This window comes from Chrysemys picta, chromosome 10, assembly GCF_011386835.1.
Source record: "Chrysemys picta bellii isolate R12L10 chromosome 10, ASM1138683v2, whole genome shotgun sequence".
Taxonomy (NCBI): Eukaryota; Metazoa; Chordata; order Testudines; family Emydidae; genus Chrysemys; species Chrysemys picta.
In genome coordinates, this window is record NC_088800.1 from 15,263,410 (window position 1) to 15,285,157 (window position 21,748).

At 48.6% G+C, this 21,748-nt stretch overlaps 1 long non-coding RNA gene across 1 annotated transcript in view; it reads left to right on the forward strand.

The window, feature by feature from the left end:
* LOC101941938 (uncharacterized) overlaps nucleotides 1–19,988 on the forward strand; it is a 66,494-nt gene extending 46,506 nt beyond the window's left edge. Inside the window, exon 5 of the long non-coding RNA XR_508410.4 lies at nucleotides 19,129–19,988. This is a non-coding gene — a long non-coding RNA (uncharacterized LOC101941938). The remainder of the gene's footprint in view (nucleotides 1–19,128) is intronic.
* The last annotated feature ends 1,760 nt before the right edge of the window (nucleotides 19,989–21,748 follow it).

A 21,748-nucleotide genomic window follows, 5' to 3' on the forward strand; every position in this document is an offset into this window, starting at 1 on the left:
CAGAAAGGCGATGATGGGGTTGGAGGCGGGTGAGTGATGTGACTACAGTGGCAAGAGAGGGAGGCGACTCCTTTCACCAGTCTGAGGTAGATGACGGGAGAAGGTTGCAGTGATCAAGGCCCGAGATGACCCAGGTTTCAGCAGTGGGGAAAGAGGACGGGTGAATTTGGTAATACAGAAGAGGAGGCAGAGCAGGACTGAGGGGCTGATCCAAAGTCCAATGAGGTCCATTTCCACTGAAATACTGTGTGCTTGTCCAGAGGAGGTTGGCAGGATAGGACTGAGCTGACTCTGTCCCCCTGTGTGTGCTGTGCTCTGGAGGGTGTTTCCTGTATCCCTGCTGCCAGGTGCAGCAGCAATGGATGTGTACCGAAGCAGTGGTGCTGGGCGTGCGGCAGCACCCCCTGGCTAGACGTAGTAATAACAACCAAAGCCACGGTTTCTGCTTCCAGCACCCCCACTATAACAATTGTTCCAGCACCCCTGTATAGCAGGCACGCTGGGATCTCTCTCTCTCTGCCGGTGCGTAACAGTAGCCGGTGTATGCAGTGCGTGTGTTTACATGCAAAGGGAGTTTGTCCTGTATTTGACAGAACTTGGTTCCCCTGACACTCACCTGTCCCCACCCTCTCTGAAGCTCACAGATTGTTCAGCAGCAGCAGGCAGACATCTTGGACTACCAGCCAAGAACAGAGTTAAAGACAGAGCCACCTGCACACACCCGCCCACCCATGGGGCTTTTCTCTAGCCTCTCCTCTGCACTCCATGCAAAGTTCTCTAGGAGTTCCCTTGAATTCTTTATTGGCTATACACACACAGCAGCTCCCCTCCTCCTATGTTTAACCCTTATAGTACCCTGGGTCCAGGCATTTAGATTGCTAAGAATCAAAGGGCAGCCTTTTCTATACTATGGGGCTGTACTTGCTAGGGTATATTTCTAAGTCACCTAATCAAATAACCTTCTTTTAGCCAGTGATTTTATTTGTCCCCTTCTATTGTAACAAGGGTCTGGGAGTTTTGGTTGGAAGTTGTGCCTCCCATGAAATAGTGAGAATCTATTAGAGCAACCAGTCAATCAGGGAAATTCTCCAGGCATCCCAGTCACCTGTAATGCAAGGAGATGGGAGAAAGAGAGCTGAGGTATTCCTAGCAATGCAGGCAATGACTGCAGGGATTGGGAGCTTTATTGTGCATTTAGAGAAGTCACTGAGAGTGGTTGTGAGTGCACGTGGTCATGAGGGTGTGAGCCAGTAGCAGTTTGGTAGCGGGTGTGTATGAGCCACTAGCTGCATCTCTGCATGTGAATGCATAGAGCATGTGCAAATTTTTTCTCTCGTGGCCATTGTGAAAAGTTGTTTTCAAAACTCTCTCTGCTGTTTTCTCACTAGACTCACTGCACAGCCATGAAAGTCTGTGGATAATTTGTGATCAGAAAAGGGGATTCCTCCTGTTTAGAAAGCACGGGTCATCCAAGCAGAGAACAAAACCAATCATAGAATCATAGAATATCAGGGTTGGAAGGGACCTCAGGAGGTCATCTAGTGCAACCCCCTGCTCAAAGCAGGACCAACCCCAACTAAATCATCGCAGCCAGGGCTTCATCAAGCCGGGCCTTAAAAACTTCTAAGGATGGAGATTCCAACACCTCCCTAGGTAACCCATTCCAGTGCTTCACCACCCTCTTAGTGAAATAGTTTTTCCTAATATCCAACCTAAACCTCCCCCACTGCAACTTGAGACCATTGTTCTGTCATCTGCCACCACTGAGAACAGCCGAGCTTCATCCTCTTTGGGATCCCCCCTTCAGGTAGTTGAAGGCTGCTATCAAATCCCCCCTTACTCTTCCCCTCTGCAGTCTAAATAATCCCAGTTCCCTCAGTCACTCCTCATAAGTCATGTGTTCCAGCCCCCTAATCATTTTCGTTGCCCTCCACTGGACTCTCTCCAAGTTGTCCACATCCTTTCGGGGTGGGGTGGGGGGGCAAAACTGGACGCAATACTCCAGATGTGGCCTCACCAGTGCCGAATAGAGGGGAATAATCACTTCCCTCGATCTGCTGGCAATGCTCCTACTAATGCAGCCCAATATGCCGTTAGCCTTCTTGGCAACAAAGGCACACTGCTGACTCAGATCCAGCTTCTCGTCCACTGTAATCCCCAGGTCCTTTTCTGCAGAACTGCCACTTAGCCAGTCAGTCCCCAATACCATGTGACTTACTGGTAGGTGACCAATCATATGGTATGAATAATGACCCGGCATAGTCCAGCACATGTTCAAGCAAATTGTTTAGTGAATATCTGGACTGCAATCCCAAGGGCTCAAAAATCGTAGTCAGGCCCCAAAAATTATGAGATTGGCTAAAAATCATGAGATTTTTAAAAAAATACTAAACGTGGGATTCTTTATATTTGTCTTTGGTCTTCTGTGCCTTTAGATGCACTCGGGTCACATTTTCAATCTTTTCGCCACAACCACCTTATAAAGTGAAAGCTAAGATTCTCCTTTAATCACAGGATTCCAGGATCTGGGGCTTAAAGAAAGACACAAAATATCACAAGACTTGTGATAAAATCATAAGCGATGTCAACACTGGAGTACTGAACAAATTTGCAAGTTACAAGCTGTTTGGGGCTGATTTGCAAATGGAACGAAAAAAGTAAAAATCAATCAGTTAAATGGTTCCAAGTGACTAATTCACCCAGACCTAGCTGTGAATCTTAATTCACTCATAAGACAAATCCAGATGTCCTCACCCAGACCGCATTCTGCCCTGACTCAAATTAACCCCTTGCCAAGTTCACCTGGATCATACAAGGGGTGAATCAGGCTGTCAGTCTTAACTCCTCCCTTTCCCAGGCAAAATCAGCGAGAGCTTTGCCTGAGTAAGGATTCAAGGCCTTGGCCCGGTGTTTGTCAATTGCCCTGAGGTCTTTGGATGCAAGGTGTTAGGGAAGGGACAGGTTATTATTACTCTTTATTCCCAGTTGACAGACAATGTGATTTAAAGGACTGACTCGTATCTTATTTTAAGCTGGCGTGTTGAGTATGTCTTTGCTTTTAGGTCAGAACCTTTCCCCCACCTCCAGCCCACCTGCCTAGGTCATAGCATCCTGGCAGGCTGAGGGCAACATGTGAGCAGAACTCAAAGAAAATGGCTTCTGAACTTTACTGAGGGCCATGCAGACACCAGCTCCCCCAGTGCCTGCGAGCAGCGGCCTCAGGGAATCTACCAGCAGAACTGTCTCAGCAAACAGAAAGGTGATACCCTCCCATCCCGCATTCCCAGGTTCTGCAGGGTCATGCCTAGCTTGCCATTGACTTGCATGATCTTGGCCAGTTCTCAGGTCAGAGCTGGAACTCAGTCCTGCAAAAAAGCCAGCCGTCTCTTGGGCATATCAGAATACAGCCGTGAGAATGATCAGCAGCGCATGCTAAGGCACCATTAACATGGGCCATGACCGAGCTAAGGTAGAATTTGGATGAGATGTCCATGCTGTCTCAGGTAGAAGAAGTCAAGGCCAGGGCAGGAGATGAGGGTGCTGGGTTACATGAGTCCAACAAAGGACTCTGTGAATGTCTCTGTACCTCAGTTTCATCCCTGGGCATAGAGAAAGGCATTTGGTTCCAGCCTGGCTTCTGTTCTCACTGGCTGTGCCCACCTCTCAGCAGCAGCATGCTAAGCCTTTGGAAGCCAGGCAAGCTCTCTCTGGTGGCTGTGCTCCACCAGACAAGCAGGGAAATACCAATTAAGCCTGCTCAGTTCTTCCTCTCGGGTTGCAGACACAAAAATTCACAATGAGAAGCTCCAATACGTTCAGGGGAACTGGCCCTCAAATTGCTGCAGGAATGTGGCTTTTGGCTCCAGCCACACTTAGACCCAATACACCCCTATCTTATATAGGAACTCTGCATCATCTACTGACGGGTTTTGGATGCCTTGACATTTGGTCTTTTTAATGCCCAAGGTGAAGTGACCCCTAATTCCAAGCTCCGGTAGAGTCTGACGACATCTAATAGTGGGTGGGAAAAACTGATACGCTATGCTGTGCTCAGAGCCAGGGTGCAGCTAAAGACCAAGCTGTATCTGATTTAAAATGGTGGATATAAAGTTTGTCTTGCCCTCTGAAATGGCCAGGCTCTGAATTTACCCTTTAATGCTTCAGTTCTAATTGCACGGAAGAACTTGGATTGACAGAGGAAAAATGTCCTGCAAAGAACTGGAAACCTCCTCCCTCTGCCTCCGCCTAGCCTCAGACCAAATACCCCTCTGGAGACTTGTCCCAACAAAGCCCTCTCCTCCTGCCTGCCCCACCTTTTCTCTTTCGCTGCATCGCTCACCCGTCCAGTCTCTGGTTAATTCAAGCCCCTCGCCCCCTCACAGCGAAACACAAATTTGCTTTGTCAAAATTCTTTGCCGGGTTGATCTCCAGAAGAGTCGTCCTGTTGGGAGAAATATTTCCATACGCGCAAAGCCTCTTAATGAATCCGTGGCAGCAAAGTGGGTAACGCGCTCTCCTTGCCAAGGCTGCTTGGCACAGCTCGAGTCACGTAACCAGACTAGTGTGCCAGCAAGGGCCAGTGCAGGAAGAGTTAAACTGGGGGCCACTAATCCATGTGCATGAAGCATAACACAATTCTCTCGCTCTCCCTTCATTCTCATCTAGTTCCCCGCCCAGGCACACACACAGACACCTTTTTTCATCTTCCTCATCTCCTTCTATCCATTTCTCCACCCCTCTCTCTCTCTCTGCCCGCCCCCAGCCCCAATATTCCCCTTATTTAGTCTGGTTCTCCATCTCTTTCTTTACCCTCTTATTCTCCTTCCTCTCTCGGTCAGTCTCTCCTGTGTTGTCCCCCTCACCATTGTCCTGCACATGCCTCCCTCACACTCACTCTTTCATGTCTCCAGAGCTGGATATTCAAGTGGGAACGAGGGGCTGTATATTTTGGCTGTGGTGGAGGTCACAGCTATATGGGGATTGTTTAAAATAGATTTGCCCACATCCCAGCCCATGTGACCAGCCTCAGCTGCGGCTCTCTCTTTCTTAATCTGGAGATAAGCGTGATTATCCGAAGAAGGGCTGTTCTGAGCTTTGTAACTGTGACAGGGGAGCTTTCAAGTCGCACTTTGCTGGCAGAGCAGCGTTTAAAGCCGGGGAATCAGATTCCAAGCGTGGCTTTGCATCTCTTTTCTGCTGGGAGCATGGTGCAGGGCTGGCAGTGGGGATGGGAGCTTTATTAGGACTTTGCTTATGGTGCGGAAAAGCAGGGGGAACAAAATCCAGATTCACTAGCCCATTTCACAACTCTCAGCAGAGTTGCAGAAAGCGGCATTGAATAAAGAGGATGGGCTGGTGTGAGCCCTGATCTAAGTGGCTCGGACTCTCATTGACTTCACTATGCTCACACCATGGCTGAATTTGGTTCCTTGCATCTGCACCAGCTCTGCTGATATTTCTCTTCATTGCAAATGAGTTGTGTAGCGGCCTCTGTCTCCCAACCAAACGAAACCCATTGCCCTGAAACCACATGAAGGCAAAGTGATTGTTCTGGAAGGCGATAGAGATGGCTCAGGGAATTGGCAGGGAGATCTGGAACGTTTCCCTTCTGGATCATTAGCTTGAATGCTGCCCACGGTAGTAGCGACTCAGTGCTGTTATTGGGTGACATCTGTTTGGCCTGCATAAAATGAGTCCAATGCTCGGACTCTTGGCCTGTCTCTTAGCAGGCCAGGTATTCATGTTGCAAAACCCACCACTGCCACCTCACATACTAACTGACCCTGTTGAAAGGCTCAATGGAGACGCCAAAGTCTGAGGCCAGTGTTGGATAGTGGCACAGTGGTGGAGGGTAATTCGTTTGGGAAGCTTGCACTGTCACTGCCCATGCTGTACTTCTGTGGAGAGAGGCCTTCAGCATCTAGGGTGGGGAAGCCAGCGTTCTTCACTGGCAGCAAAGAGAGCCCTTAAAAAATTGGATTTGGGAAACTGGGAGCCAAACTCTGCAGGTTGTAGGGCCTTAGGTATTGGTTTGGGGCCAGGCTGCAGTTATTGCTACCTGTCTTGGGTGGACTGATCCATGCCACGGCCAATGGGACTTGATCATTGGCAGGAGGGCAGTGCAGTTGTTAAGATGGAGCCCCACTTCCTTTTCATTTGATCTGTCTTCACAAGTGGCAATGGGGCTTTTCCTTGCACTTCTGGGACTCATTCATTCAGCCTGAATGTCCCCACTGCTCCCCCACTGTTCGACCTGGCATAATTCCAGGGCTGCCTTTAGGCCTGGTCCTGCAATCATAGAATCATAGAATATCAGGGTTGGAAGGGACCTCAGGAGGTCATCTAGTCCAACCCCCTGCTCAAAGCAGGACCAATCCCCAACTAAATCATCCCAGCCAGGGGTTAGTCAAGCCTGACCTTAAAAACCTCCAAGAATGGAGATTCCAACACCCCCTTAGGTAACCCTTTCCAGTGCTTCACCACCCTCCTAGTGAAAAAGGTTTTCCTAATATCCAACCTAAACCTCCCCCACTGCAACTTGAGACCATTGCTCCTTGTGCTGTCATCTGGTACCACTGAGAACAGTCTAGATCCATCCTCTTTGGAACCCCCTTTCAGGTAGTTGAAAGCAGCTATCAAATCCCCCCCCCCCCCATTCTTCTCTCTTCAGACTAAATAATCCCAGTTCCTTCAGCCTCTCCTCATAAATCATAAGTCATAACTCAATGAAATCACTGGGGCTGCAGGATCAGGCCGTCAGATGATAGCTGCTCATCTGTTGAAAGACAAGAACCTACATGGAGTGAAGGCTCAGGTCCTCTATGTCAATTTTGTGTGAACGTGGTCTGCTGGTTTGATGGGGTGAAGGGGTCTTTGGATGTGTTGGGGGGGAGCACTGAAGTGATGCCAATAATTTCACCAGAGACTCCTAGAAAAAATATGTGTCCCTGATGCTGTGCTAACCCCTATGTCCCAGGGCAAGGGGTGCACCTGGGAGAGGGGTGCTGGAGAGATCAGCTGGGGAATTTAGGTACGTGTTTCCCTTTTCAAAGAACGCCCCTTTCCCATACCCAAGGAAACCGGTGACATCCCTGAACAAATAAGCTTTTATGTCATGCTCCTGCTGGAAATGTTTCAGTGGTTTGAGCATTGGCCTGCTAAACCCAGGGTTGTGAGTTCAATCCTTGAGGGGGCCACTTAAGGATCTGGGGCAAAAATCAGTACTTGGTCCTGCTAATGAAGGCAGGGGGCTGAACTCGATGGACTTTCAGGGTCCCTTCTAGTTCTATGAGAGAGGTATATCTCCATCTGTTGTTATAAGATTGAGGTTGAAGTCTTGGTCCCATTGACATCGAGGTCAGTTTTGCTGTTGACGTCAGCGTGGCCAGCATTTCACTCTGAGCGTAGTGCTAGGGCAGCACAGTGCGTGGCTGAGCAGAGAGCTAATGAGCTGATGCCAAAGTTTCCTTCTTCCAATAGAATAATTGAAAATGACCTACCCGCTCCTGGGGGTACTGCACCCCCAGGTCTCACCCGATAGATTGTGGGTCTGATGTACAGGTCACTGAGCGTGGAAAGGGGCAGAGAGAGGCCAGGGCCATGCCTTCGTTTATGTTTGCACAGCGCCCAGCACATTGTAATGATAAGAAAGGGCTGCAGGCACAGTGATAGGTGCTCTCTGTACCTGACTTCGCAAGAGTGGCCAGACAATTATCCAGCTTACCTCAGCTCTCCCATCCACATGGGAAACACTTGGCTAAGGTGGGCCAAGGCCATGCTAGTCTCTGGTAATGCCAGCAGGAATGTGTTTTAATTTGAAGTGTCCAGGACTGGACTAAAGACTCGGAGGGGGCTCCGAAATACAAATCCAAAAAAGATTTTTCTTCGTCAGCTGATTCTGCAGAGCACCTCTCTCTGCCCCAGCACCGGTCACTCACTCCAGATCAGACCCTGAAATCTTGAATCCTCGCCTCTGATCGGCGATGATGCCACGTTGATGCAGTTTAATACTTATAGAGCCTCGGCCACAACCAGTCATGTGGCATTATTAGGAGTGAGACAGACCAAATGTTAGGGTGACCATGTGAGCTGCCGAGTTACCAGACAGACTCCTGGCGTGGCCAGAATGATGGCATCTGGTGCATTATCATTAGTGCTGGCGGTGCATTAGAAATCCGATTGTGTAGCTACAAAATTGGGGTTGGTAGATTTCCATTTCTGAGCTTTGTGCACGTGCTCTGCACTCCCCTCCCATGGGTCATGGTGTTGGGACAACTAGATGGCTGGCCTCTGTGGAACCAGTTCCCAATCAAATGTTCTAGGCACTCTTGTTTCGCAAGTTCAAGTTGCAAGCTTGCTCCCAGGGCGAGCACTGTAGGCGCAGCACATTCAGCCCCAGTGGGAAAGGAAGCACATCACCCTCCAGTGCTTGGGGCAGCTCTGACTGGCTTCGAAAGGAGCCACATCCAGTCATCCCTGTCCAGAGGATGGGTTGCTGGAAGTGGGGCAAGTGAGGCTAGGGAGTCATGGAGGAAATGTAGTAATACTTAGTATTTATATAGGATGGATAATCCAATAGCATGGTGGAGTCTTATGTAGCTGGGGGACATAGCACTTCCATTAAATACGTGGAGGTAGTCCTAGAAGATCTTCTCCCACAAAGTCAGCCTGCCACACAGAGAGGCCTTTACTTGAAAGGATTATCTCCGCAATGGGGATGCCTTTGCTTTTGTTTGGGTTTATGGTAGGGGTTTTTTGGAGAGAGATGGGCCAAGGAGACGGTGAATGGATCAGGATTAGGGTCAAGACAGGGACTGGAGTTTGGGTTCAGATCTGATCAGGACTAGGGGGCAGCTTTGATAGCTGCTACCTCGTTAGTGGTTCTCATGAAATTCTGGCTGTATCCTCACTGAAATGGGAAATAGCACTTCTCAGTTTGGGACCCAACCTGGGATGAAAATTGTTGGGGCAGTTTCCAGTCTGGAAAGTTGAACCTGAACCCAGCCAAAATTCAAAGAAGGTTGGATTCAAGGATCTACTTTGGGCCTATCTCTAATTTTATCTGATGGGAATTTGCAGTGAAAACTCAGCAGGTCCCTCAGCTGGGACAGCTTGTAGAGATGCACTGGTTTCCCTGCATGGTGATCCGGTGACATTTCCTTTCCTCCACGCCGCAAAAACACCGCAGGCTGTCAAGGCTGTTGTGCATCCTTAAATCAACCTACTGTGCACCGGAGGCAATTCATGTATCAGATGTCCAGGGAAGAGGTGGGAGAATTGGAATGTGGGTCCCCCATGAGGGTTTTGCCCCATGATCTTTAGGGACAGCTCAACTGGCTTCCACCAGTAGCGACTCCTAGGAGCTGTTTTCAAACTGTGTGCTTGCAACTGCATGTGCATGTTTGTGGGTGCAATTGTATGCCTGATTTTTGCATGCAGCTACCATGTTTGAGCACATATATTACTTGCATGGACCAGTAGCCGGTGGGTGCATATAATCCTGGGGACTAAATAAGCAAATGAGGTAAGAGTTGCAAGTGCATAATTCTGAAAAGCAAGCTCTTAACTATTACCCACACTGCCTTTGCATGTTTATGGAGTGTCATGCAACCAGTCCTTATATGGATGAAAGATCTGTCTTCCCCACTGCACCCCAGGGTGTTTCTATCTTGCTAGCTAAATTGGCAAATTGCTTGCCTGAGCCCTCCTTTTCATGCCTATGGCACACTACAGTGCTTTGGTGAGGATGTGGCCCCAATGTGTAGCCTTGCTCCAGTGTATTGCACGAGGAACAATGAGGTGGACACAGGACCACATTTTCTCCTAGTGACTCTGAACTACTGGACAAAAGTTTTGGATTCAGTGCAGCTGCCATGTTGCATGTTCTTTATATATAAAGAACATATAAATATAATATTCTTGATTTTCTTTAACAAAAAATGAGTGGAGAATGGAAAAGAAGACAAAAGAGCAAAAAGTAAAGAACTGGGAAGGGAAGGGAAGGGAAGGGAAGGGAAGGGAAGGGAAGGGAAGGGAGAGAAGAGATGCAGAGAGGGGAAAGGAGCATACCATATCTGTTTACATCCACTAAGAATTAATCAAAGGTTACTAAAAAGCCCAATTTTTTTCAAATGTGTCTATGGTCTCCCTTCTATGAAATGTTACCCATTCTTTAGCTGCTAGGGCAGCCAAATTGCTGCGCTAAGCGTCTATCCCTCCCAAATTTAGATTGCCTATGCCAAGTCTGGAACAAAGATTTGAAGCCTAGCCAATGGGCAAGTGCCTTGCAAAACATTACACTCTACTATTGATCTACAATTAAGGCTGATCTAGTCATGTTACATGTTCTGAAGGAACTGAGCCACAAAATGAAACAGGGGGACAATGACATATTTCTCTGGAGACTTGTGCAATCCCGCATCCATGAGAAAGAGAATGCAGACATAGCCGCCATGTGTTTATTTGCATTTGTGCATGTGTGTAATGGTCATGGACATATATTTGCCTATGTAGTTACACATCAGTGTGTGTATTCATGCATTTGTGTGGATGTATGAATCTCTGTGTATGGACATGTGTGTGTGGGGGGGGAACGGGTAGGAGAGGTCATTGTCTGTTCTTAGAAATCTCTTAAAACTGGTGTGAGCTCCTAGAGAAAGTGTTAAGGTTTGAATTGCAAGCAAAAGATGAAAACGTCTCCCTCCAAGTTGTTCCTATTAATTTCAGGGCATGTAGCAGGAGTTTGTGTGGTAAATTAAAGTGAAGAGGCAGTCAGTGAGTCCGCCTAGTTAGACCAGGGGACTAGGAATTAGAACAGCTGCATTCTAGTCTCACCTCTTCCACTGATTCACTGGGCCAAATTCAGCCCTAATGTAAGTGGCTGCAACTTTATTAAGGTGACTAGCATGGAGCTCCTTTGCGCCGACCTGTGACCTTGGGCCAATCCCTTGCAGCGCTCTGTGCCTCAGTTTCTCCAAGTATGACATAAACCTGCCCTTTGTAAAGTGCCTTAAATTTCTCATATCAAAGTCATTACATCAGTGCAAAGGATTTTATTGTTCACCTTACCTGAGGAAGGAGACTCTTGTGGAATTAACTGGAGAGACAGGAAGTTCATGGTTTGAACTTATCACTAAAAGTCAGTGCGTAGATGGTTGTTTACTCTACCATGCCTGATCAGAATGAGCATCTGAAGCAATGACTATGAGAATCTAACCATATGGAAAGCTTCTTCTCACCTTCCTGGGCTATAGTAAAGACAGGAAAATGGCGGGAAGGGGTTAATCGAGTGATCCATTTGGTGACCTGGTAGAGGATGGTTTCCTGACATGACATACGGAAGAGGGAGCTAGAAGGGTAACTGAGCCGCTTCTGTTTGGAGAGTGCCCGAGAGGACATGTTCACCAAAGGCACAGATGGGGGAGCAGTTCAGGGATGGCAACCAGAACAATGTTTGTATTTGGGACTTGGATGACACCAAATGAGGGTGAAATAAAGATGCTGCATTTCAGGCCAGGGTATTTTGGAAGACTGCAGGGAGGACTGGGTGAAATTGAGTTGGTTAAAATAACTGAGTGGGAGGACAGAGAGGACAAAGATGAACCATTCTCTCTCCAGTGAGAGTCCTGAAGGCCATCCAGCAATGAGCACCGAACACTCAAATTCTTACAAAGATAAATGGATGATTGCCAAAGGGAATTCAGGGGACAGGCAGAGTTATAGATGAGATCCAATCCATCAGACAGAGAAGGGATCTGAAAGGGAAAGTTGAATGAGCACGGAAGATAACCAATACGTATTATTGATTGATACATAAACAAGAAATTGGTGAATGTTTTCCTAGAAAGGGTGAAGGGAAGATTTCAGCGATGAAGGGGAAGGCAATGCCTAATCAATGAAATGGTTAGCTCGGTTTCAGGAGGTTCGTAGAGTTCTCAGGCCAGGAACTGGTGCAAGATTTTCAGTGGAGGAAGAAGACACCCTGAAGGAATCAGGATCACAGCAGAAGAAAGGGCAGGCTGAGATAGGATCCACCCAAGATTATGAAGGAAGAGGCAAAGATATGAAGAGCTTATAGAAGATGTATTCAAAACCTCCTGGAAAATAACTCTACATGTATAGGCATAAAGGGCTCCACACATTTCAGTGTGGAGGGTTGATCACCCATTGTTGAAATGCAGCCAGCTCTGGAGTGGAAGCAGCAGCCACTCTCCACCAGCAGCATGACACAGCAGCTTTTCAGGATGAAAAGTGAAAACTGACATCTCCAGTTGAAAGGACAGGGTGGAGTTTAAGTGGGTAGAATGTAATCTCCCAGACTGGAATGGGGCCAGGGCACTGGGATTAACACCCACTTAATCACCACAAGTGACAAGAGCCTTCATGATCCATTGCTGAAAGCCAGCCTAGCACCCCACACTGTACTTGGGTATCAGCTCAGTTCTGACTCAGCTGGAACACCTACGCAGTCAACCCCGCCTGTTCCTGCAGCACCCTGAGTTTTACTTTGGTCTCAGACACGTGCTGATTCTGCTCAGTTTGAAGTGACAGCCCAAGGTAGGATGGCTGTGGACCAAAGCTGTACTGATGTACCATTTATATTGAAGGGACTTTGAGACCATTCAGAAGACTAGTTATTGTTGTTACAAACCTTTATTATAAGGCCCCCTTCTCCACGGTATGTGAGTCCATTTTTAATTGATTAAAACCTTGACAAAAACATGTCTGTTTACCTGACCCTTATCACCATAGGATCTGAGTTCCCTGTGAAGTAGGAAAGTGCCATTGTCCCCATTTCACAGAAAAGGGACTGAGGCACAAAGATCACACAAACAGTCTGTAGCAAAGCTGAGAAGTGGGCACGCATCCTGAATCCCATTCCAGCATCTTAGCCCCAAGACCATCCTTCTCTTCAAACACACCACAGAACTGGAGAAGACATAGTCAATACACTGGCTGCTGCAGATTCTGTCACAAGTCACAAAAACCCTGGACAAATAGTTGCCTCTTGCAATGCTTTCTAATGGAGCCCAGCTCAGGCTCCCAATTATTTCTAGTGGGAACAAATTTCAGACAGAAGGGCCTTCTCCCAAGAAAGGCCTAACCCATCTCCCTTGTAGTTCAGCCTTGGGTCAGGTGGGTTAAATGTTCTGAACCAGCACGGATGCTGCAGATCAGACAGGAAGAACTGGACTTTAAAGTAGCTGATCTCTAAGTCATTTAGAGCTTTGTAGATAGTCACCATCACCTGGAATTTCACCCAGGGATTGGCCAGCCTCCAGAGTTTAGCCTAGGTGTGATATGCTCCCACCAGCCTACTTTTGTTCTGAAATCCTGCATTCTGTGCTAAATTAAACTTCAGCGTGGTTTTCATGGTTAGCCTCAGGAAAAACATCTTCATCAACCATGGAGATAACAATCAGCTAATCTGAGAGGAACAAATGCATCCTCATGCTAGCCATAGGCAAACATGACTTCAGCAGTGGGGTTATATAGGAAATGCTAAGCAGGACTGCAAAGCAGGATCAGATGGAGAAGTTCACCTGGATGCAGGAGAGGGAGACCCTGCCTAACCAAACTGAAGAAGCAGTAATGAGAGTCACTGAGGGGAGAAGCCATGGATCTAATTCACCTGAGTGCTAAAGTTTGAATCCTCTCATCTTAAAACCTTTCTCTTTCTTTACTATTAATATCTGAGTAGTGCCTAGAGGCCAAAGTGGAGACTGGAATCCCATTGTGTTTGGTCTCCTTGCATCCCTCCTCTCTGTGACACACGCCCACACTCACCTTCCCCATCACTGCCTTTTCCTTCCCTCCCTTTGCTGTCTCCTCCCATCCCACCCACTGGAACTACGCTTATTTGCATAATACTTATTTGCATAATTATCCATTTTCAGCATCCTCTTCTTTTTTTCTCCTCCCCATACAGTGCTTCACCGTTTCTGCCTGTATCAATCTCTGTAACTAACTCTGCAAAGCATTGCTCTCAGGGTCTGCATTGGACAGACACTCTATACAATATAGAACATTACCAAGCCTTTTCCCCCATGTCATTGACTTACCAGTGGCCTGAATGGGATCATTACTAGGGTGGTTGTTGAGGTTCTATTTTGGACATTTGCCGCTGCTTGCAATGCCTGCGCTCACCACCAATGCGCTGAGATTGAGTTAGGATCCCTGAGGCTAACATTTCCACTTTCCCTTTCTTTGATCTAAGTCTCTTTTCCTGAATTGATGGCCTTGGCAAGTCAAAACATCTCTTACCCAGCTTGACTCTTCCTTTCTGCTAGTGAAAGAACTCCCTCTCTCAGTGCCACGTGGCAGATGCCAGAGCTGAGTATCAGCTGTGCATCCGAATTAGGGTAAGGGCAGAGGCAGGCACCCACATTTTGTCCAACCAAGAGCTTGGCCAGGAATCCGAGGGATCATCTAGTCTGCACGGCAGGAAGCAGTCCTCAGCTGCTTCTGTCTCTAATCTGATGGGGTGGCCTCCACAGGTGACCAGATCCAGACTGCCAAGTGTCATTTTGACTTAAGTAGTCTAGCTGCTGGAGCAGCACATGTTGGCATCTATCATCTCTAGAGTCCATACATCACTAGTTAAGGGGAGAGTGCCCACTGGCTGCTTTGTAGAATTCTGGCTACAACGATGCGAGAAGATTCAACTTTAGACTGATCCACTTGACACCCAAATACCTAATGTGCCTTCAGCTAGCACCAAGCCATTAAGCGGCAGGGGCAATCCTTCTCCCCCCAGGTCTGGGTTAATGCCATGGTCTCCTGTCATCAGCTGGCCCATCTCCTTCCTTTCCTAATATCCTGCTAAACTGGCAGCCCTGATTCCAATAAAGCACAGCCACCATTCCAATAAAGTTCAGCCACTCAGCCTCATGTGGCGGAAATAAATATACTCTCATATCGAGAGGGAGGACACTTAGGTTTATGATGAAGGGTGCCCAGCATGTGATGGGTTAACACAGTCTCCAGCTAATTTCTGCAAGCCAGCTCCCCTCCTCTTCTTTGCTTCTGTATGCAGCAGACAGGGCCTCTGCCTAGGTTCCTGCACTGAGCTGTTGCCAGGGGAGCAGTTAGGCAAGTCTGAGCTATGCGGGGAAAAGGCCTGGCCTGTCAAAGTGTCTGAGATGAACCATAGCCCAGTCCCCCTGCAGCTGGGCTCAGGCATGCCTCAGCCCTTGTTTGGAGCCTGGGAATGGCAAAGCCCAGTGAGGTTCAAGGGCAAACTTGCTATTCATTAGTCAGGGGTCCTTGACGTTCCCACTCTCTGTCTCCCTTCTTCTTCTTCTTCTTTCTATCCCTCTTTTGACACATTCCTGGGTGCCTTTGGTGAAAGCTCCCCTCCGCCTCCTCGCCTCTGCATAAACTTCCCCAGGAGACCAGGCAGGGAGAGGAACAATGACTGCAGGATGTCTATTCAAAGCAGAGGCCCAGTCAGACTGGCTGGATCACTTGGTGTTTGCTGGCTGGGTCCCTTGCTGGGTTCTTCTTCCCCAACATTTCTAGACGTGTGTGTGTGTGTGTGTGTGTGTGTGTGTGTGGTTTGACTTGGATTTCAGATCACCGATATTCTTATTATCTTCATATTTGCAGGAAATTGTAATTTAAGATAAGAAAATGACAGCTGCATTTCTCTGGCTCAAACAGCCCAAACAAAGTGCAGAAAAGTTCCTTCTTATAAAATATAAATGATTGCTTAGGCGCGTGAGCACAGGACAAGTTAGCAAGCCAGGGAATGTCTTTTTACACACACACACACACACACACACACACACACACACACACACACACGTATGTCTCTAGTGCACAAGATAAAACGAGCTGTGTAGCCATAACACTCGCAGCCTCCCTTCTTACCCCAGTGAATGGAATATTTCATAGCTCTTAGAAGCTGAAGCTCCCTTGTAATTATCCAAGGCAAACAGCACGTGTTATTAGTTTAAAATGGTTTCTCCCTCCCCAGGCCCCTGGAGCAGAATGGAGGTGTAATTGTGCTAAGGAGTTAGCCGGGGAGAACACAGCTTTTGGTCACATTCAAGTTGGAGGTCTTGAGCCAGGGAGCCAGTATGAAAGACTCTTATTTGCATAAGCAGCATGTGCCTGTACAAAAAGAAAGATATCAGGGGCTTTCAAAATTCAATCGAGGTTGGAAGGAAAATAAGGGGAAGGGGAAGCAGAGTGAAAAAAATTGACAGTGAAAAGGGTTTTGCTAAGTAACACCCCAGCGAGATTAAATTGTCCAGAAAGTTTCTCCCTATGAGTCTATGAATTGGGCGATGGGGTGAGGCGAAGGGGAGGGGCAGAATCCATCCTTCCAAAGGGCATGAATAGGAAATTGGCAAAGGAAAAAAAATCTGATTAGGCAGGTAAGCCCTGCATTTTAGTTGTTGTTAGTTTGGGGTTTGTGCCCCACAATGTTACCAGCAATGCTGCTTCTGCAGGGGCCTCATCAATGGAGAAGGTGCTTTTTTTTTTTTTTTAAAGAACCACAAACCTTAACAGAACATTCAGCTGATTTCTAACAACAATAGAAAATAACAGAAGAAGGTCCCTGGCTGTCTCCCACAGGCCCAGGCTAGCAGAGAGTGGAACAGTAATTGCGAATTTTTATGGAAAAACAAAGCTATTTTTCAACCCTCACCTACTGCCTGATCCAAAACCCATTGAAGCGAGTGGAAAAACCTGACTGGCTTGGGATCAGGTCCCTAGTGAGTTTTTGTGTTTCCCAAAACTGGTTAGTAGGAGTCCCATGCCTGTACTGGAAATATACCACAGAGTTTCTTTTTCGCGTGTTTTCTTGATACACATAGCCAAAGGTTCAAGGCCCTGAACAATGTGCAGGGACAGAGTATTTGCAATAGACCTCGGCTTTTCTAAAGCCCCTTGGAAGAGCTGGGGGTTGAAATCAGAGGAGTCTGTCCAATCTCCCCGCCCACACACACATGTATTAGATGCACAAAGGTACACATTGCTCAGGATGCCGGATAGCAGCAGATGGCATTGCTGCTTTCAGGAGTGGGTTTCTATCCTCTACCAGTAAGTGCCTCCTCTATTTGCACAATAGATGAGCCCCTCAGGCTGCAGCAGACTGAGACAGACTGCCAGGGTGGAGGGGCAAAGGAGCATGGAGCAGCAGTCCTGTGTTTGCTCCCGCCTGCTTCGATTGCAGGGGGAGCAGAGTGGTGCCTCCATCTAAGGTGGAGAGTGGAATCTTCTGGCTGACCTGCCTAAATTCTTCCCGGCTGGCCACTAAGGTGCAGACTTCCCCCCTTTTTCTTTTGAAAATGACCTCTTTAGTGAGTTATTTAGTTTCAGTGGCAATCCCCAGCTGCCCTGGGTGCGCAGCAAGCATGAAATTTTAAACAGATGGGAGAGTAAACGAAGCTGCTCTCTCTGCTTAGTAAGAGCTTAATGTAACAAGATGGGAAATGGAGTACAATCCAAACTTAAATCAATGTGGAGCCATGTCCACAAACAGATGACCACTGGGAGGAGCAGGGAAGGGGATCAGGGATCACCAGCTGAACTGAGCACCTAGGACCCCATCCATAGTCCTTTGCAGTCAGTGGAAGACTCCCATTGATTTCAGTGGGCTCTGAATCAAGCCCCTGTTTGGACGGCTTGGAGTGAGAGACAGTGGGCCCAGTGCAGAATGGAGTAAGCAGGTTCTGCCCAGTGACTTCAAGGGGATCTGCATATCAGATGGGTGTGAGTTACACTGCATTGCTCACACCTGCTTTATTATCACTCTACCTCTGAGCAGAGGTAGGCCAGTACCAAAGACTTTCCACCAGCCTTCAGGTTTTAATGTAGAATGAATTCACCTAGAACTGGATTTATCCCTTTCCGCTTTATTTTACGGGCCTGACCCAAAGCCCATTAAAGTGAAGAGGAGTCTTTCCATGGATGCCAATGAGCTTTCGATTTGGTTCGTAATGAATATTCTAGCAAAGATGTTTAGGAGCAGGGATGTTCCTGGAGAGAGTGATTTTCAAGTGAAGGTCCCTGGAAATCAGACTCTGGCTTCTTAAATGTTGGGTATTCACATGATTCAATCAAACAATTACCCTCACTCATCCAATCAAGGAACAAAAATGTGCTCTAGGTGTCCAATCAAACATTGAATTCTCTCAGGTAACTCACAAAAGAGACATATAGCAAGAATTATTCACAAAAAATAGTTTGTGGGTAATTCTGACTATTTTAGGAAATTGTGAGCTGGTGAAAAAATGAGCTGAAACTAGCTGAATGATGGTTCTTTGTTAATTATTGACCCAGCTCTGCTCCTAATGTGGGTTTACAACCAGGGGTTACATCACCAGTGGCGGTGGCCTGGCAAGAGAAATTGCCAAAGGAAAGGAACTGGATTTGCAGGCAGTCCCAGTAGCTAGAGGCTTGTGACTGGTGGAAAATAACAACAACCAAAAGAAAACAAGGGGAAAGAAGTACTGAGACGAATAAGAAAGAACAGGAAAAATAGCTCAAATGACCTTTTTCCTGACCATAATGGCTTTTGATCCAGCCTAAATCGTTCTATATCATTTTACAGAAGGGCCTGCCAAAGACAAGGGCTTAGAGACCAGGGAAAGTTAACATGAAGATTAAAACATCAGAGGGCTGGTTCTTTAGAGGCTCTGACATGCAGAGTAATCCCATGCACCCAAAGCTTTAGGAGGAAGGCTCCTCCCACTGACTGGCCACATGTAGGACCTCTGAGGTCAGAGCTCCTCAGCCCCTCACAGAGAGAGGTGGGGAGATTTACCAAGAAAGTAACAGTGAAAAAGAGACAGCCATAGGGCGGGAGGGGATCCCAGCATTTCAGTAGCACAGGGGCCTTGTCGCTCACCCTGCAGTCTATAAAGCCAAAGACTTGAAGCAGCGGAACTGGGCAGAACGTGTAAACTCTGGCCATGGCAAACATTTTGGGGGAGTGGGTGTTGTTCCTTGGCACAGGGGAGTGTTTCAGTGAAACAATCACTGTGCTTTGGCATTGGCTCCATCCATGGCTGAGAGGCTCCAGGCGCACTGAATTACTTCCTTGCTGGTGTGAGTCTAGGTGTGATTATTTTATTGGTATGGGAAATAATGTTTGGGGGGTTGTTTGCTTTGTTGTAGATTCCCGTGACTGGCGAATGGCAAGCGGTTAGACGCCTTCGTTTTCTTTGTTAAACTTCACCACAGATGAAAACCGCCGGGGACTTTTCGCGTCACACACAACTACTCATCGATCAATGTACCGGGCAGCTATTTTACAAATGGCCCAGAGAAGAGGCTGCTTTGGACGCTGGACCTCGAGGGCTTTCGGGATTGCAGTTGAAGAGGGTGAGGTGTGTGGAGCAGGAGAAAACTTTGATTTGCTGTCAATTGTACAATGAATGCCTCACTGGTGAATATTTTGCGGTCAACTTTGCTGCTCTGTAACCCCAGGATATCACAGTCCTCCTCGCTCTCCCGTTCAAACTGCCCTGCCTAGCCAGGGAGAGACCGGAAAGCAAATGCCTCGACTGGGAAAAAAAATCTATTGCATGTCTGACTGTAGGCGTGTGAAGTACTGAGGAAGCACCACTGGACTCAATGTGGAAAAGTTTGGTCTTTATTTTGCTTTGTTGCACTGAGAACGGCACCGTATTAATGCCCGAGACAACTGTACCTTCTGTGTGTTTGTAACAACTGGCCATAGTGACAAGATTCCCTGTTATTACAGAATACCCTGTATATGTAGGGCAGTATTTTCACTAAGGCTTGAGGGGCGCGTGTCTGCCCCCCAACTCCCGCAACTTATTTTATCCCTCTTTTTGAATAGAAACTGATTCTTCAACGCAAACTTATTCTTACGGTGCAAACATGCCCAACTGTGGCTGTGTAGATGTGTTTCAGATGTCTTTATTCTTGTAAAAGACACATCCGCTTCCCCCCCCCCCCCCCACCACTTGTTTAAACAAAGCGATGGTTAAAATAAACAATTCACTTGTCAAGATGATTCGTGTGTTTTCGTCCAGTCTAGCAACGGGAGGAATATAACGGGGGTTGCCCCCCCCAAATAAATCCAGCCACAGAAGCGCAGTGAATGTACTATCAGAGCCCAACCCCCCCATGTTCTGCACGATCCCACACACAAAAGTAACCCCGTCCCCAAGAACGAACGAATTCCTGGCAGCTAAATGATCAGTGTCCGGTCTGGACCCGTTCTAGATGGCTGGGAAACAGCTGTTAAACCCAGTGCAAACAGTCCCCAGGAAAGACTATAATGAATGTCTTTAAAATGGTCTGAAGCCCTTCTGCCTTACAGAGGCGGGTTTCCACCATGGGGCCGATTCCAGGCATGTTCTCTCCGTCCTGCCGGAGGTGGCAGATTTCCCAGATGAAACCCTAAAACCAAAGCATCGGGCCCACACCCGCGTTGCCTCCCGTCAGCACACGCAGAAGGGGCGCAGAGCGCGGCAAGGCCAAATTCAAAGGCTGGGTTGGGGGCGGGGGTTGAAAACAGTCTAATCTGCGTTGTGCTGGGGCCTGGCGGAGGAGCCAACCCTAGAAAACGGGCCTGGGATTATTCTGCGCGATCCCAGCAGCCCCTCGGCTGTGGTCCCCGAGCAGCGCGTGAAAGAGGAACTGGATGGGTGGGAGGGCTGATGACCTGCCTCCCGGGGGCTCCTTACCCCACCCTTTACATGAAGAAGGTGATTTCTAGCTAACACGGTTTCTCTATATTTTTAACCTCTCGTTGTTCACTCCTGGCCTTCTCCGGGGGGGGGGGGGTGCCCTGCAGCCACGCACCCTTGTGTGCCGGGGTGGGGCCTGAGTCCGGCTTCTGAAGCGAAAGACCAGGCCAAATGTGGATGAAGCCTGCCTGCAGGAGGGCGGGTCGGGCGTGCTAACTCCCCCCGCCCCCGCGACCTGCCTTCAGCGGCCCTAAAGGGCAGGGGAGAGCCGCCCCAAAGTGCGCTTGGGGATCTGGGAATCGCCAGCCCCGAATCGAACAGCGCTGCCCCTTGGAAAGCCGGATTGTTCAGGGGCCTGCGCCACCCCCGAAGGCCTCCGCTGCTGGGGTGCAGAGCCTAGCCAGGAGTCCTTGGCACTGGGCCTGGCGGGGGGGGGTGGGGGAGGGAAGATAGCGGTTAGAGGCCGCTCAGGAAAGCGATGAAGATGTGGCCACATGGGAGCTGTCCCATGGGGGCCCTAGAGGCGGGAGTCCCGGTCCTCCCCCTTGGTACCTGGCTGCATCTGCCTTGCTTTTTACCGAGCCTTTCCCCAGGTCTGCGGGGCTACCCAGCGCTGCCACCTGGTCGGTTTGTCCGGGACTCAACAGGGCAGAACCGAGCATCTCACCTGGGCAGCTGCCCCGGCTGCGCGAACAGAGCACTGAGCAGAGACCAAGGCCTGCAGCCTTTGCTCGGGCGAACCTGCCCGTCCCCCTGCTCTTGGGCAGTGGAAATGCAGTGGGGGGGGGGGGAGAATGCCCTGCCCCCCCCCCCCAGTGCCTTTAACATCAGTGCCAGCTGCCAACTCAGGCTGGGGAGGGCTGTGCCATAAACAGAACAGGTCTCAGTTCCCTGCTACAGGCCTACTGGTCTTGCTAGGCCCGGCAGGGGCAACACCCCCGTTCCGGGTATGGCTGCGGGATCCGGCCCCAGAGGTGTTTCAGCCCCCCGATAAGGTCGTCAGAGACACGGCGTGTCCCCAGCAGCAGACAGGCGCGGGGTACCCTGAAGCCCTGGCGAATAGTCTCCCCTATTTC